This window comes from Cibotium barometz, chromosome 7 (genome assembly GCF_041138505.1).
Source record: "Cibotium barometz isolate CiBa-2024 chromosome 7, ASM4113850v1, whole genome shotgun sequence".
Classification (NCBI taxonomy): Eukaryota; Viridiplantae; Streptophyta; class Polypodiopsida; order Cyatheales; family Cibotiaceae; genus Cibotium; species Cibotium barometz.
The window spans coordinates 41,208,670-41,224,898 of NC_141052.1; the positions used below are offsets into that span (position 1 = coordinate 41,208,670).

The following is a 16,229-nucleotide window of genomic DNA, read 5'->3' on the forward strand; positions in this document are numbered from 1 at the left end:
TTAAGGCCTCCAAACATTTGTCCTGTGGAGAGTTCGAGAATCGTTCCTCCTGGTCCAAGACCATGGGCACAAGCTCCTCCCATGTGATGGTGCTGAGCCTGCCATTGGTAATCAACGAAGAGTAAAATGCTGAGTACTGAGAGGAAAAATGTGACAACAACGTTATGGCCATATCCTCCGACGATATCTCCTTCCTAGCTTGGAGAACTTCCTGCTGAAGAGCATGTAGCTTGTTGATGTGCTCCCGCATCGTCGACGACTTTGTAGGATTCATTACCCGCATCTGTACTTCCAAGGAGATCCTCTTCATGGGCGATACCTTGTTGTAAAGAGAAGCCAAATGCTGCCATATACCTCTGGCCAGCGTCATATGCTTGATATGATTAATTACCTGTGGTGTGCAGTTGAGGAAAATGAAAAAACGAACTCTGACATTGACACAATCCCATAACTGTGCTTGTGCCTCACCTTCCTTCCGAATCGAGGGTAACTCCCCTTCCTCTTAACTCCGACCGTGGAATCCCAACAACAATGAAATTAGCAAGGCCGTAAGACTCCAAAACAAATTCCATCATTACCTTCCATATGCCTTAGTTGTTCCCGTCCAACTGACGGTCCACTAGGAACGTGGGGAGTGTCAAGATCTTCACATGCTTCTCAGCCATCTCAAGTAAATCTGCCATTGCGGAGATGTAACTGAAAAGGGTAGGTGGGTGAAAAAAAAAGAAGAACTTAAACCTGCAAGTGGCTGTCCAACAAATCAACCCGCCTTCCTCTTGATTTTTCTCTTCCCAAACAGTCCAAAACAGTCAACCAATCAGCAACACAACAGTCCCCCTCTTGCTCACACAATTCACAAGATCTATCAAGAGCCTAGAGCTCTCATACCATGTCAGAATATGCAGCGAAGATGATGACAAAATTTGAGAACACAAGAGCAAGTGCACTGCAAAAAAAAAAAACAGCAATAGAGAAGGAGAGAGGCATGTAACTCTGCTCTACACAAGAAAATCCCGAATCTATGATACAACAAGTGGGGGGCCATGGGGCCATTGCATATGGCCCCATATGTGCAGTCGGCCTGTAGTAGGAACAACCGACTGCATGAGTGAAGTCGGCCAGCAGTAGAGAGACACAAAGAGCAGTCGGCCAGTGTCAAAGCACACCATACTACAGTCAGCCAACATACAGAGGTAGCTGACATGCACAGGGCAGCCTCCCACAACACGAAAAAAAAATAAGAAAAAATATGGAGTGGAAAAAAATGAGAAAACACCTAATCCGGGTGGACACGCCCACAACAGAGGCCCTGGTGTAAATGTACAGACAGGAGATGACTGCTAACACTCTCTCCTTGAACTTTTGGCACGCATGAAAATTGATCATTTTCACAGCATGAGGATCATGTCTCTTCATGAACAAGTCTTTGAGGTTAAGCCAATTGAGGATACTCTCCTGGAAATTTTGGCAAGCATGAAAATTGACCATTTTCACATCATGAGTCATTCTAGTCATGATGTGAAAATCATCACAAGAGCAAGGATGCTGAGTAAATCAAGCCCACTAATAGCTCACTAACCCTTGTGGTTTGCTAACCAAAAACTTTATTAAAAAGTAACGGTGTATTTGGTACACTATTGTGCCACAAACATTCTAAAAACTCAAATAAAATTATAAAATCAAACAATTTGAAAGGTATTAATTCCAAAAAGGGTTTCTAATGTTGCACTATCCCAAGCATTCAACACAATACAAACCATGGCTTCTCTAGAGAAATTAAATAATCCATTAATGGATATGAATCCCTTCAACTATCTTAGTGAAACTCAAAATAGACTAACTCAAACCAAAGTCATGAGGAACACAAAAATACTTCAATTCAACTCCTGAGGAATCAAATAATCTGACATCACAAATACAATTGTCGTATAGCCAATAAAATTACCTATCCTATTAGGATGGGCAATTCCTCGTACCTGAGGGATACAAATACATTTCCTTTGTAAGAACCACGGAACTATCACATATCTATACACTCTCGTTATTATAAATGTCATTTAAAATTGTTTCTATCAAGAGAGTATCCAAGCCAAAGCACCCACGATATAACTCTTCTATTTTAGTATATCCTTTGCCAAATGCACAAATGTGAAATTAGCTATGTTGTAGGTGAATTATTTTTAGGACTATACCTAAAACTACATCTTCAAGTTCTAATTCTCAAGGGAAACTTGGGTTGATATACCAAATATAACTTATTCAGTATTATAATAGATAGATCATGACCAATCAAATGATCTCTCACTGAACATGTGCAATGTTTCACCAGTTTTGAAGTATCCTCCTTTCTACTATTTGATAGATTGAGAAGCTTCAAGTCCAAACTCAACCCACCACTGTTTTAAGGTAATCACGATGCAAAAAAAATTTATTAACATTAACACTCTCTGCTACTGGAACTGGGTCACTAAAACCTGAGTCAAAGTAATATAATCCCACCAATAAATACCTTGCTACATAGCTTTGGATAAAAGCCATAAAAGCTGATAACCTAAAAATTTACCTCGTCTAAACCATGGCCCATTAAAGAAATCTATCTCGTCTGAAAAGATTTACTCGCATGTGGCTTCAAGAATGCTTTTATTGGGTTGTGGTGAAGTTTCTTATGGTGAGCTCAATATTAAATACGTGCTTGCACCTTGGAATATAAAAAATTAGCTTCGATTAGCACTACAAAACACCTAAACTTAGGTTCACTCTAGTTGAGTTTTAATATCATATGAGGAAACTAATGTTTTCATGTTTTTTTCTAGTTGATGGGGCTAGTGTCATTTGTTCGATTAAATGCTCTAACTTGTATGTTAACTATAGTGTTATACTTGCGTGTGCATGTTTAGAAAGTGTAACTATTTTATTCTTTTTGGAGGTTCTTTGGCAAGTTTCACTCAACTTTTTCCTTTGCTCGAAAAATTTTGTTCGGAGAATAGTTTTCCCCGTTGTGTGTGTGTTGCACTATAATGTTGTGAGGATCGTGTAGTTAAGTCTTTCTTCCACTACGTGACGGCGGCTAGCAATAAGCTCACTAACACTAGTCCAAAAGGTTTCTAGATAATTCTTTGGCTCTTCTGGACTAGCCTCCAAAATGTCCTTGATGAATGCAGACAAGTGTGTTAGTCATTTTTTGACCACTTATGGCATTGGGCATGATGGATAGATTGGTGGTTGGCTGATGCCGGCTAGGTGGCCCAGAATTGCATAAGTGCCGAGAGTCTTGATCGAACAACATATTGGTGGTAGCTATGGAACAAGCATTGGTGGATACAAATAATACAAAGTACAAACTCTTTCAAGAAGGTGATTGGGTGTTAGTGTTTAACTCAAGAGAAGAAGGGGTTTACATCTTGGAAAATTGAACCTCAGATGGACATGACCATATCAGATAACTACAACACTAGGACACGGCACGTTCAACGTGAAGTCACCAGATGGCATGCCATTGCCAAAAGCAGTGAATGGATTAAGATGAAAGCCATATCATGGGCCGGTCAATAGTCCGACAGTGGAAGTGTACCGTGCCAATGGTATAAAGCACATGCAAGTTTTTAAAAAAAAGATGAGCAAGAAAGTGATCATGTAGCAAAACTCTTTATATTTCTAGCATTTGTGGTGTAGGACATGCAAACACTACGATCACATGTAAGTGTTAGTGCGATATTTACATGATGCCTCATATGTCGTACCCTCAACACATGAAGGAAATATATATGGGCCTCAATCCCCTCCTCTCCAGAGTTACTAGCCATGATGCCTGGTATGTTATACCCTCAACATGAAGGAAATATATATGGGCTTTAATCCCCTCCTCGCTAGAGTTACTACCCATACATGCTCATCGGGAAGATAACAAATCATAGGTCACATTAAGAAAGCAACAATTTGAAATCGTGTAAGATAAAAAAAACTATTTTTAAACTTTTTCTCTACACAATAGTGCACTTTTCTTGCCCTCATGCAAAAAAATTCACCCCCTTCTATAGCTGTCAACATGATAACATGCAAGCGCATCCATCAAACTCCTTGTTGGACCCTAACCACCCAAATCATTAGCCACCATGGATGGAAAAGACTAGCCTAATCACCTTAGCTTGATTGTATTGGAAGAACTCGCAAGATAATCTACAAGCAAAAGAACAACTGATGGAGCTGTCCAAGAATAACAAGGTGTAGATAGCTAGAAAAAAGATGGTGCTTGTAAGTGAGGATACAGTGGCAAAGGCCCTCCATCTCCCATACGAGAGCATAACCCAATACATATGCATCAGATATATATTATCACAAATCTAAAGAAGGTAGGCAATGAAAACCATATTAAATAATTTGAAAAAAATCCCATTCCCATTTGAAAAATGGGATCATGGTGAACCTATCCAAGATTTTGTCAAAACCCCTTCACATGACATATCATTGGAAATATATTTAAGAGTAGAATCTAAATCTTTAATTTCCGACAAATTTGGAGTTAATATGCTCAAGATATGGCCAAACTATATTAAAAAATTAATTGCCAAAGTGCCGAGATTTTTTCCAAATTATCTAATATTGTCTCCATAGGAGAAAGCCAAGTCTTCCAAAAACAGATGAGACTCTACGTAGATATGGTATGTGTGCTAGCAAAAAATGTCAACATGAGAGAATCAAATTACAACTTGCTGATGAATGTAGTATAAATAGGACATAAAGTTAATTGAGCAGCAATAGTCTTAGGAAACATGGTCTCAAGACCAAAAGATAGCTTCCCTGGTAAGACACTCTAAGAAGTGGGTGGGCATCTGAAGGTAGTTGCACAACTTGGAAACTCAAAGCAGTTCGATGAAGAGGAAGAAGAGGAGACAAAGAGACATAATGCAACCTGGAGGAGAGAGAGGAGGAGTCTAAGAAAAGCAAAATTTCCCAACCTCTATGCTGGCAAAAGGTTATTTAATTGGACACAGAATATTGAAACACACAAACCAAAGAGAACCAAGCTGCAAGAACAACAAAAGGTGGACATTGGAAAGCAACACCTACAGCAAGTTATCCAAACTCAAAAGTAGTAAGAATGAGAAGAGTAAGTGATGAATCCACTCCCCACCTATGTGAAGTGTAGCATGCCCAAAGATGTATGCAAATGGAGCATGAGTAGCTTATGCACAACCACCCAACACAAAGGGCACATCAACAACCCCAAGGAAGCATCCTAGGCTGTGATTTAGGTATAACAAACAATCACAATCACAATTTTAGAACACTTAAGAGGGTCTAGACAAAATAGCTCATGTCCACAACTTAGAGAAGCAGGTATAGATACTCAGAGAAAAGAAGATAAAGCAGAAGAAAAGGTTACAGGCAGAGGCATCAACTCAAAGAAAGACTGCAAAGGCTGAATAGGTTGTAGAGCTCAAAGAAAAGAACTTTTGTAGCTGCCTCCTCCATGCAAAAAAGTAAAAGAGATGGAAAAAAGAGATGCATGATACCTCTGTAAGGAGAATGAGCTAGAGGCTGCAATTAAAGACACAATTAATGAGCTCCACTTACAGCTAAGAGAAGCTGAAACACTGAGGGCAGCATATATGCAGATAAAGCAACGACGAAAATAGCTAAGCATGGCACAAAAATGATCCAATATGTGGAACAAGTAGCAACAGAGGGCATATAGAAGAGAATTATTCACCACACTAAGGGAAAGTTGCAGATCCAAGAGGCATAGGATGAAGATGAAGAAATTGATGTAGTGCAGTTGGCCATGGAAATGATGCTGGTGCAGGAACAATAAATCACAAAAGACACAACGAGCATGCTAGCTAAATTCTAATGTAGTGGGATGAAGATAAAGGAAAAGAAATAATGCCCCAGCTAGCATCAGCCCTTGATAATATGACTCCATCATAAATGCAAGTCTTATTAGTGTCATAGAGCAACAACTAGAAATGACAAGGGAAAAAAAACATTGCATGTCGAAGCTGAATGTGAAGACCTCAAATATGAATATGACAGCCTCCAAATAGAGCATCAGAAGGCCTTCAAACAAGTGGATAAGCTAACTACCAAAAATATTCACCTACCCAATAAAGTGGAGGAGCTACATGGCGAGAAATTATCGGTATCCCGTGCAGAAACAAAAGGGAAAAAAGGCAGCAAGGGAGTGGAAGAGGGAAAAACAGGGACCATCAATAGCCCAGAAAGCTGCAAGAACTTCAAACCATAAAGAAGAACAATCAAGAGTTGTAGCAAAAAGTGGAGGCTAAGGCCAAGGAAGAAAACAAGCTATTAACAAATTTAGATAAGACCTTAGGATAAGCCAATGGCAGTTGTTGCCAGAAGCAGTTTGCAACAAGGCAACAGATGCACATAAGCAACAAATCACATAGGCCACTACTGAAACACAAAGACTCAGAGGGTGATGTAATTACAAAGTAGTCAAAGGAAGATGTAATTATAAAGTAGTCAAAGGAAGATGCATGTAGACTAATGATAAGATCAAGAAACTAACATCCTAAAAGGAAAAGTATGTACACAATCTATGCCTATAGATGCAGAGGTGAAAGAGCTTCAGCAGAAGATTATGCAGATGGAGGCAGACATTTAGAATGAAAGGCAAAGCGCAAGCTCTCTAGATTTTGCAGCTCAATGTCTAGCAAGACTAGCAGAAGATTATGATAAAAGACAATCTGCTAATGCCAATCAAAAGAGAAAAGGTGCAAAAATGTCGTCAAATGTACAAGCCCTCAATTCCTACATAGCAAGCTGCCACATCAATCCATGGCAGCCGATTTGTATAATCCAACAGTCACGGCATCTTGTGATTAGCATAAAAACCTTTTGATCAGATCAGAAAACCATCCACATAAAAACCTTTTGATCAGATCAGAAGGTCTACAACCCGAGGTTATCTGAGTACAATATAGACGTTGTGAAAGCCGGAACAAAAATACACAGAGAGAGAGAGAGAGAGAGAAGAAAGGCATGGGAAACTTACAAGTGCAGTGATGTTGTCCCTGACAAGATCATAAGATTGCTGAAAAGCAGAGAGCCAAAGAACATTGGCTCTTTGGAATTCGTACTTCCTTTTGAGGGCTTTAGCATTCTTTTTGAGCTTTGGTGCTGCCGCCTGTGTGGTTGCCATGGCTTACACAGGCTATCTTTATCCGGTACCCCCTCTTTCCGACCTTTGGGGTTGGACTCTCCTATCAAATGAAGCGCAAGTTGTTTCATGTGTTTTTCACCTACCTTTGGATTTTGTGGAGATGGAGTTCGAGGCTACGGCTTCTCTGGGAAGGGGGCAAGATGGACTTGCATTAGTGTTGTGTCATTTCACTTCCTTGCCCTTTCTTTGCTTTATTGTTCTATTTTTATTATTGTTGCTCGGACGTGTCACTCTCACCAATATAAATGTTAGGCTCCTCATTTGTGACATTGGGTGCACAATTGTTAAAGTATAATGAGAAGTGAGGAACAAGACTCAATTAGACACATTCTAGAGGAGGCAATGAGTAGACAATACGAGAGAACAGTAACATGAGTATGAGTCACATCATATATGTAGACAACCTTACTAAGTTAGAACATCATCAAGACCCAGGGACACCAGAATTCCATTACACCAACACACATCGTAATAAGCTACAAGAGTGAGGGTAGCTCTGACATCTAGGGGAAATGTATGGCTCAATATGCTAATATGCTAGCATATCTCAATATATCCAATACTCCTTACAAGAGAGCAAGAGGGATCCTATATAAGATTTTTGTCACCCTCTTCTCAAGAACTACATTAAGAGATAGAAGAAGCATTCAGCTTATATCTAGTATTCCTTACAAGTGATCAAGAGAGATTCTATATAGGATATTTCTCTCCCTCTTCTAAAGAATTGCATTACGAGATAGAAGAACATTCAACTTTGGATAACCTAAGCAAGGATGTCATTAGTTTTGACAAGTCTTCTTGATTTTTTAATTCAAAGATTTGTTGAATTAGAAGATAGGTTCGACCCCACCTGGATCCCACATAAACACCAAGCCTCAAGTACAGTTGTCAAAAATCTCCTTAGTTCTAAGTTTAGAGAGAGAGAGAGAGAGAGAGAGAGAGAGAGAGAGAGAGAGAGAGAGATTGTAGGAGATGATGAAATTTCATGAGAGAGTAGATTACCTATTGAGTTGAAGTAGATTTATGTCCAACCCATCGTCTTGGCATAAATCCAACAAGTTAGTAGTTTTGCTATACTAGAGTAAGCACGTTGCATAATTTGTTTAAGTTCAAACTTCCAAGCACTTTGACTTGGTTCTCAGGGTCTGTCTCTTGTAACACATAAATCCCTCATTCATAAAGCTTGTACTTTCTTGTTCATATGGGTATCTTGGTGTTCTCCAAATCTTGCTTGCTACGAAAGGTTAAAACTACTTGTCACTTTCACTTGACTTGCATTGCCATAAGGGCTCCACAGCATGGGGGGGCAATTTCTAGAAGGGGAAAAAACTGGGTCTTGAAGGGGAAAAAACTTGGGCAATGTTTGGAAGGGCTCCACAACATGGGGGGTCATAAAACGGGACCATATCTAGAAGGGGAGAGAAAGTGGGCATTGGAATATTCAAACCATCAAATTGTTACAATCTCGTGTGTTTTTTCCCTTACGTTCATGAGATGATTGAGAGAGAATGAATAGGAGAAGGGGCTGATTTAGGTGTACAATATGACTTGAGCAGTTTCATTAACCTAAGGAACATACCCAAAGTAGCAGCTTGAGATGGAAGTTTCTTCCAATGAGAGGCAAAACATAGAGGAGGCATGTATACATGTATCTCTCCTCTTTCCTTGTTGCACACAGTTCAAAAGGGCACATGTGGATATAGTCATGTGGATTGTGGTTCAAATTAAACTCCACTCTTTCTAACAATGAATGTAGTCATGTGAAGCATACTCAAGGAAGTAATCTCCACTATTTCTAACAATGGATACAGTCATGTGGAGCATGCTCCAAGAAGTAAACTCCTTATTTTTTTACAATGGGTATAGTCATGTGGACCATACTCTAAGAAGTAAAATCCACTCTTTTTGACAGTGGATATAGTCATGTGGACCATAATCCAAGAAGTAAACTCTAATCTTCCTTGCACAGTTTAAGAGGGCAGTGGATATAGCTCATGTGGAGCATACTCAAGGAATAAAGTTGATGGCTTAGCTACTAAAGAGACCAAGGCAAGGATGATGATGACTCTTCCTCCTACATGACGAAGGCTCTCTCAACAAACCCTCTTGTAGACACACACTCAAAAAATGAACGTAAAAGAGACACAACCAAGGACATTGAAGGCTTTTGACCGATAGTATACTCATAAGAATCATCTTGAAGAGTTATTTACTTCATCTATAATATCTTCTCCAACTTGTGGGTTCCATTGATTAGCCTAGCCCGCCATGAATATGTATAGCAAAATTCATGTTCAACAATCATGGCTCATGACACAATTCGACGAGGAAGGGCATAGTTGATCAAATTGAAGTTCACTTTGCACTTGTCAATGTGAACAAGCTGGACTTGATTGCCCGATATCGGCATGCTAAGAGGTGACACAGTGGTGTAACAGGGCAGATAATAGAGAATAAGAGTGCATATGATAATTGGAGAATACACGAGTGACTTTTAAAAATCAATGTTTGCACGGCGTCCTATTAGTAAGTGTGCCAGAAAGTGAATACAACAAAGTAGATGTTGTGTCATTGAATGCATCGGTGTTGGTGATGACCTCCATATTAAGGCTGCCTAAAGTGCATTTTGTTACTGTGAAGATGGGCTACATTTTTTGCCCTATTGGTTGCCTTGATAATGTGTTATCTTCTTCTTCTACAGATAGTTGCCAAGAGGACCCCCCCTTTAGCCTTGCATCTGGGACTAGATGCTACATCAATTATGACCTAGCTGCCTTTTGATGATGCATTTTCTACTCCGCAAGCTTCCTTATGAGAGATGGATATGGTCTATTTAGACAGCACACACGTAATGGAGAGGTACATGGGGCAGCACACGACGTCAGAAAAAAGGAAACATAGCATTGACTAAGAAATGCATAGCTTCAAATGGGAAAGGAACATAGCATAGCACAATGATAACGGTGATAGCTTTGAATAAGAAATGTAGAGAGGACATGTGAAGCATGGACAAGGTGGCTAAGGTGGCTCTAGTACCATGCTAGCTTTCATGGTGCCGCGATGGAGCATGTGCAAAGAGAATAGGGTTTACTGAAAGGTTATGGTAGATGGAGGATATCCATGATGAGTGTGTGTGTGTAGAGAGAGAGAGAGAGAGAGAGAGAGAGAGAGAGAGAGAGAGAGAGAGAGAGAGAAAGAGCTTAAGGGGGAAAGATTGCTCAACTCAAATGGTACTCCACGTTATTAGATGGAGGATATCCATGATGAGTGTGTGTGTGTGTGTGTGTGTAGAAAGAGAGAGAGAGAGAGAGGGAAAGATTGCTCAACTCCAATGGTACTCCGTGTTACTAAAACCACACAAGTACTAGAACCACACAAGTACATGCTTTTATAGGCATCAAGCTAGATCTTTTGACCAAAACCTAATAAGGATTGTTCACACTCAGAGGGTGTTCATACAAACTAACTCCGAAATACCCGTGTGTTCCCATTACTTCTTATTCTTTTGACAGTTCAAAAGGGCAGTTGTGGATATAGTCATGTGGATTGTGGTTTAAAGTAAACTCCACTCTTTATGATAATGGATGTAATCATGTGAAGCATACTCAAGGAAGTAAACTCCACTATTTCTAACAATGGATACAATCATGTGGAGCAAGAAGTAAACTCCATTGTTTACTTCTTAGAGCATGCTCCAAGAAGTAAACTCCATTGTTTTTGACAATGGATGTGGACCATACTCCAAGAAGTAAACTCTAATCTTCCTTGCACAATTTAAGAGGGCAGTGGAAATATTTCATGTGGACCATAATCAAGCAAGAAAGTTGATGGCTTAGCTACTAAAGAGACCAAGGCAAGGATGATGATGACTCTTCCTCCTACATGATGATGACTCTTCCTCCTACATGATGAAGACTCTCTCAACAAACCTCTTGTAGACATGCACTCAAAAAATGAACGTAACAAATACACAACCAAGGACATCGAAGGCTTTGGGCGATAGTATACTCATAAGAATCATCTTGAAGAGTTATTTACTTTATCTATAATATCTGTGTGACTTGTGGGTTCCATTGATTAGCCTCGCCCCCATGAATATGTATAGCAAAATTCATGTTCAACAATCATGGCTCATGACAATTCAACAAGGAAGGGCATAATTGATCAAATTAAAGTGCACTTCGCACTTGTCAGTGTCAACAAGCTGACCTATAGTGGACTTGATTGCTCGATATTGGCACACTAAGAGGTGACACAGTGGTGTCACAGGAGGGTAGATAATAGAGAATAAGAGTGCATATGAGAATTGGAGAATACACGAGTCACTTTTATACATCAATGTTCACATGGCCTATTAGTAAGCACCAGAAAGTGAATACAACAAAGTAGATGTTGCGTCATTGAATACACCGGTGTTGGTGCCATGACCTCCATAGTAGGTGACTACCACCACTTTATGATTTGCCACTTAATTCTTGTTAATATTCATGGTGTTAGGATGGAGCATGTGCAAAGAGAGATTAGGGTTTGTTGAAAGGCTATGGTGGAGGATAGCCATAGAGAGAGAGAGAGAGAGAGAGAGAGAGAGAGAGAGAGAGAGATGTGACAGCTTAGGAGAGAAAGATTGCACAACTGACACTCCCTGTTATTAGAACCACCCAAGTACATGCTTTTATAGGCATCAAGCCGTATCTTTTGACCAAAACCTAATAAGGGTTGTTCACATCCAAAGAGGGTGTTCACACCAAACAAAATTCAAAATACCCAACAAACCCCCCTTCGAAGTGATGGAGGTGATGCTTGACAAACCTTCATTAGTCATAGTGATATGGACTCTAAACTATAATCACGTGATACAAAAGTGATGGAGGTACTGCTTGAAAAACCTTCATTAGTCATAGTGATATGGACTCTAAACTGTAATCACGTGATACATTAGTCATAGTGATGTGGACTCTAAAATGTAATCATGTGATACAAAAGAACACAATGATTCCAATACCCAAACTCTCATGTGTCGAGCCTCATATAAGAGCTTGACCACTAGATGACAGCCTACATCAGTCTATCAAGACGATTCCCTTGGGTAAAGAGGGAATGATGGAGCATTACCAAAGGAAACATACACAAAATATTTAATTCAAATTTTGGGGGACTATTCGGGCAGAGAACCCATGACTCAAACATATAAGGAATTAGAGAATTTTGGAAGTTTAAAAACTCCCCCTTGAATGCATGTCAGTAAAAAGTAGTCTCTTTCGAACGAAATTTCCATGCAAGTGCTGCCAGTGTAGATTTTGTTGTAGAAGGCAATGATGTCCTAATGTAGATGCTTGGACCTCCTTCCATGGCACTATAAAAGCTCCAATTTGATGTAGAAGGCTAGATTTTGAAAAAAGCCACAATTTTTTGTTGATGCATTTGATGTAGCATCTACTAGATAGCTTTGTGGTGTGTGTTTATGCTTCTATAGGCTGGTTAGACTTGTGTTTTGCTATCGACTCTCTATAGCTTGCATTAACGGTTATAGGCTTCAATAATGTACATGCACTTGGCTGCCCAGAGAATTGCCCTACTGGCTATGTTTAAGGGTGCCTGAAGTGTGTTTTGTTACTCAGAAGATGGCCTACGTTGTTTGCTCTATTAGTTGCCTTGATAATGTGTTATCTTCTGCTTCTATAGATAGTTGTCAGGAGGACCCCCCCTTCAGCCTTGCATTTGGGACTAGATGCTATAGTAGTTATAACCTAGCCGCCTTTTGATGATGCATTTTCTGCTCTGCAGGCTTCCCTATGAGAAATGGATATGGGCTATTTAGACAGCACGCGCCTCATGGAGAGGTACACGGGGCAGCGCATGACGTCAGAAAAGGAAACACATCATTGACTAAGAAACGCATAGCTTCAAATGGGAAAGGAACGTAGCATAGCACAGTGATGATGGTGACAACTTTGAAAAAGAAATGTAGAGAGGACATGTGAAGCATGGACGAGGTGGCTAAGGTGGCTCTAGAACCATGCTGGCATTCATGGTGCCCGGATGGAGCATGTGCAAAGAGAGATTAGCGTTTATTGAAAGGTTATGGTTGATGGAGGATATACATGATGAGTGTGTGTGTGTGTGTGTGTGTGTGTGGGGAGAGAGAGAGAGAGAGGGGGAAAGATTGCTCAACTCAAATGGTACTCCGTGTTATAGGCATCAAGCCAGATCTTTTGACCAAAACCTAATAAGGATTGTTCACACTCAAAGAGGGTGTAGCTTCATTAATTCTTGTTCTTTTGAGAGCTATTGGCACTTCCGAGGGTTGAGGAGTTACCAAGAGTTCTGAGAGTTACCGGTGTGGCACACCCATTGTGTCGGGAGTTCCCGCTGTTACACGCTCATTGTACCTACACACTACAGAGCACGTTTAACATGTACACATTTGGGTGCCCTTGGTGGCTACAAATCGCCCACCACTAATAGATACACCGTCCCCATGATTCACCATAGAAACCAAGAACTGAGTGCTACTGAGTGCGAAACAAAATGGGGTTACTGGAGAAAGCAGGTCTCACGAGAGGGCACATGGAGGCAAACATGTAGAATGAAAGGTAAAGCACAAGCTCAAGATTAATATTTATTCCTTATTCCCTTGATCATAGCGGTTACAGATGATCGTATAACCCCACTACTCGTGAGATGCGAGTGAGCGGAGATGTGTTTGATGAGATGAGTAGTTTTTATATGCCAATGAAAGATTCTATAGAAAGAATCAGATGGGTGCCTTAAATGCTAAGCAGCAATCACAGACACTTCGTGGGCCAAGAGGGTTCTATTGTGAGATCTTGGTCAAGAAGGTTAGGCAAAATGTTAAGCATTCTTATGTGTCATACATTGCAGGTGGTGTAAAATTAGCAAGTTTATAAAGGGAAAAAGGAAAGGTGGATGTTAACCACTTTAACGGTGGTTAACTGGGCCAAAAACTTTAACGGCCCCCAAAGTTGGAGATATTACGAATAAAGTCATCAAAGAATCATCTATTTCACATCATTTACGTTTGGTGGATTTGATTAAGTGTTTATAGTTGACTGTATTGTGGTCTCGATTAATTAATTGACTGTTGTCTTTTCTACCGGTTGCGGAAGAAAGTTGACCTCACGGGAGGAGGGTGAGGCAAGGAGGAGCAAGAGAAGGTGTAACGCAGCAACTTGGCGAGTTGGGCACAGAGCTCGTGAAGCCAATTATGTGGGCAGGCGCGAGGAGGTTGGTGTCTGCCAGGAGCAGCCGGTTACGAGAGAGAGTGGAGTCGTCAATTTCCATGTCGAGAGCTGCCATAAACATGAGACCATCTACAGCTGTAGTGGGGTAGAATGGTCACAATCAGCATAATTTCGGTTGTAGGAGGGTAGAATGGTCACCATAGGTATAATTTCAAGCATATGCACGCACAGCAGCACGCTCTTGGCCACCCATCTGTAGAATCCTTCCCGTCAACTCCATACTTAACTCACCTTGTTCTTTATCCCCATGGCAGCAGCCGTGCATTGCATACTTTGCCTCAATCACCGTTTCTTACTTTTACCGTGCAAACGCTGAATCTCAATCAACTTCCTAATCAAATGACATGAATAAGCCAAGTGCACTAGACAACTGGACTGGGAACAAACTAAGTACTTGCAAGGTCCCAATCTCACACCTGGCTTAACAATGCGATCTAAGCCTCTGAAAGTATACTCATAAATCTTTAAACATCAACTTCATCATGCATAGCATAGTTGCAAGTCATAGATAAACCACCATACTGAGTTTCTACACTTCTCCAGAGGTGAAGGGCAGACTCGGCCATGATGCAGCCTACCAGCCAGCCAGCATGCACATGCGCACGCAAGCACAGATGGCAGCAGCTAGTCCTAAATGAGAATCTACTCACAAAACTGATCATGGAACCCATGGCCATAAGTGGCAAGCACATGGCAATCTTGCAAACCATGTGTGTCCTGGAAAACATCAGATTCTTCATGACCAGATAAAGTATACCTTGATCAGAAAGGATGTAAACTTCAGAAGATAGCGCTGTTTATTATGTTCATTCCAAAGAAGTACACTCTGGTTACTCGCAAATAAAAAACCTCTCCTCTCAATTGCCTATTTCTATGGGCTTGCAAATTGAACAATGATACTTGTTTTTAACTCGTTAAGGTATTTTAAAAAAGCGTCCAAAAACAATAGCAATAATCTGGAAATGAGTTCATAACCATACAAATTGGCACCATAATCAAACCACAACAATTAACATACAGAGATGAGAGTGAACGCATGGCTAAAAAGTGCACTTTAATAAGTGCAACGCTGGAAAAAAACAAACAAACTAAGCACTCGAGCACCACAGAAGACTTTGAACCTTCACAGGTTCAGCACTGAAGTGCTTTCCAGTCCACCAATCTGGGATTGAACCCAGCCTGCACTAAAAGAGAGGGAATGAAAGAGATCTTAAACAGATTCAGAGCTGAGATGCAATGTGCAGGTAGGGCAGCCGGTCAGATATCTATATCCTCACATGTTACCATTACAATCCTTCTACATGCTCCCCAGCCGCTCCCTTCCTTCATGCAATCAGCATCAGACTGCAATCTAGTTCAGTTGCTCCCACTGGATGCTTGGGGGGATCCTAGAGTCCCACACCTAGGAAACCCCGTCTAAATTTGCTATGCTGTCTCAGACTACAATGGATTTTGAAAGCGCCTGTTACCTGTGTGCTAAAAAGATGTGGCACTCAGGCAAATGGGAGAACCGTCTGGTTTCAAGACCACCTCGTGTGCTCAGAAAAGCTTCATACATGAACTCAAGACTGAAATAAAAGCCAGGTATAAAAGTTCATCTGCAAAAAGCTTCATACATGAACTCAAGAATGAAGTTAAAGCCATGTATAAAAGTTCATCTGCAAAAACTCCATACATGAACCCGGGAATCTTTGAGAACTGCCAAAACATGATAAAGACAGTTCTCTCATCAAACCTCACTCAAAAACCATAAAAGCATAACCAACTTAGGCACCTGCACTTAA

General features: G+C 40.5%; 1 protein-coding gene and 1 long non-coding RNA gene across 2 annotated transcripts in view; both read right to left on the minus strand.

Annotated features, from left to right (window-relative positions):
- Positions 1-4,512: 4,512 nt before the first annotated feature.
- On the minus strand, positions 4,513-7,345 carry LOC147637021 (uncharacterized). The gene is made up of 2 exons (XR_015266142.1): positions 7,016-7,345; positions 4,513-6,929 (listed from the first exon to the last, which is right to left on the minus strand). It is a non-coding gene; the product is annotated as an uncharacterized LOC147637021 (long non-coding RNA).
- An 8,674-nt stretch (positions 7,346-16,019) lies between these two features.
- LOC147637022 (auxin-responsive protein SAUR40-like) overlaps positions 16,020-16,229 on the minus strand; it is a 1,597-nt gene continuing 1,387 nt past the window's right edge. Inside the window, exon 1 of the mRNA XM_086800628.1 lies at positions 16,020-16,229. This exon is cut by the window's right edge and continues 1,387 nt beyond it. The gene's annotated coding sequence lies outside the window, so the exon portion shown is untranslated.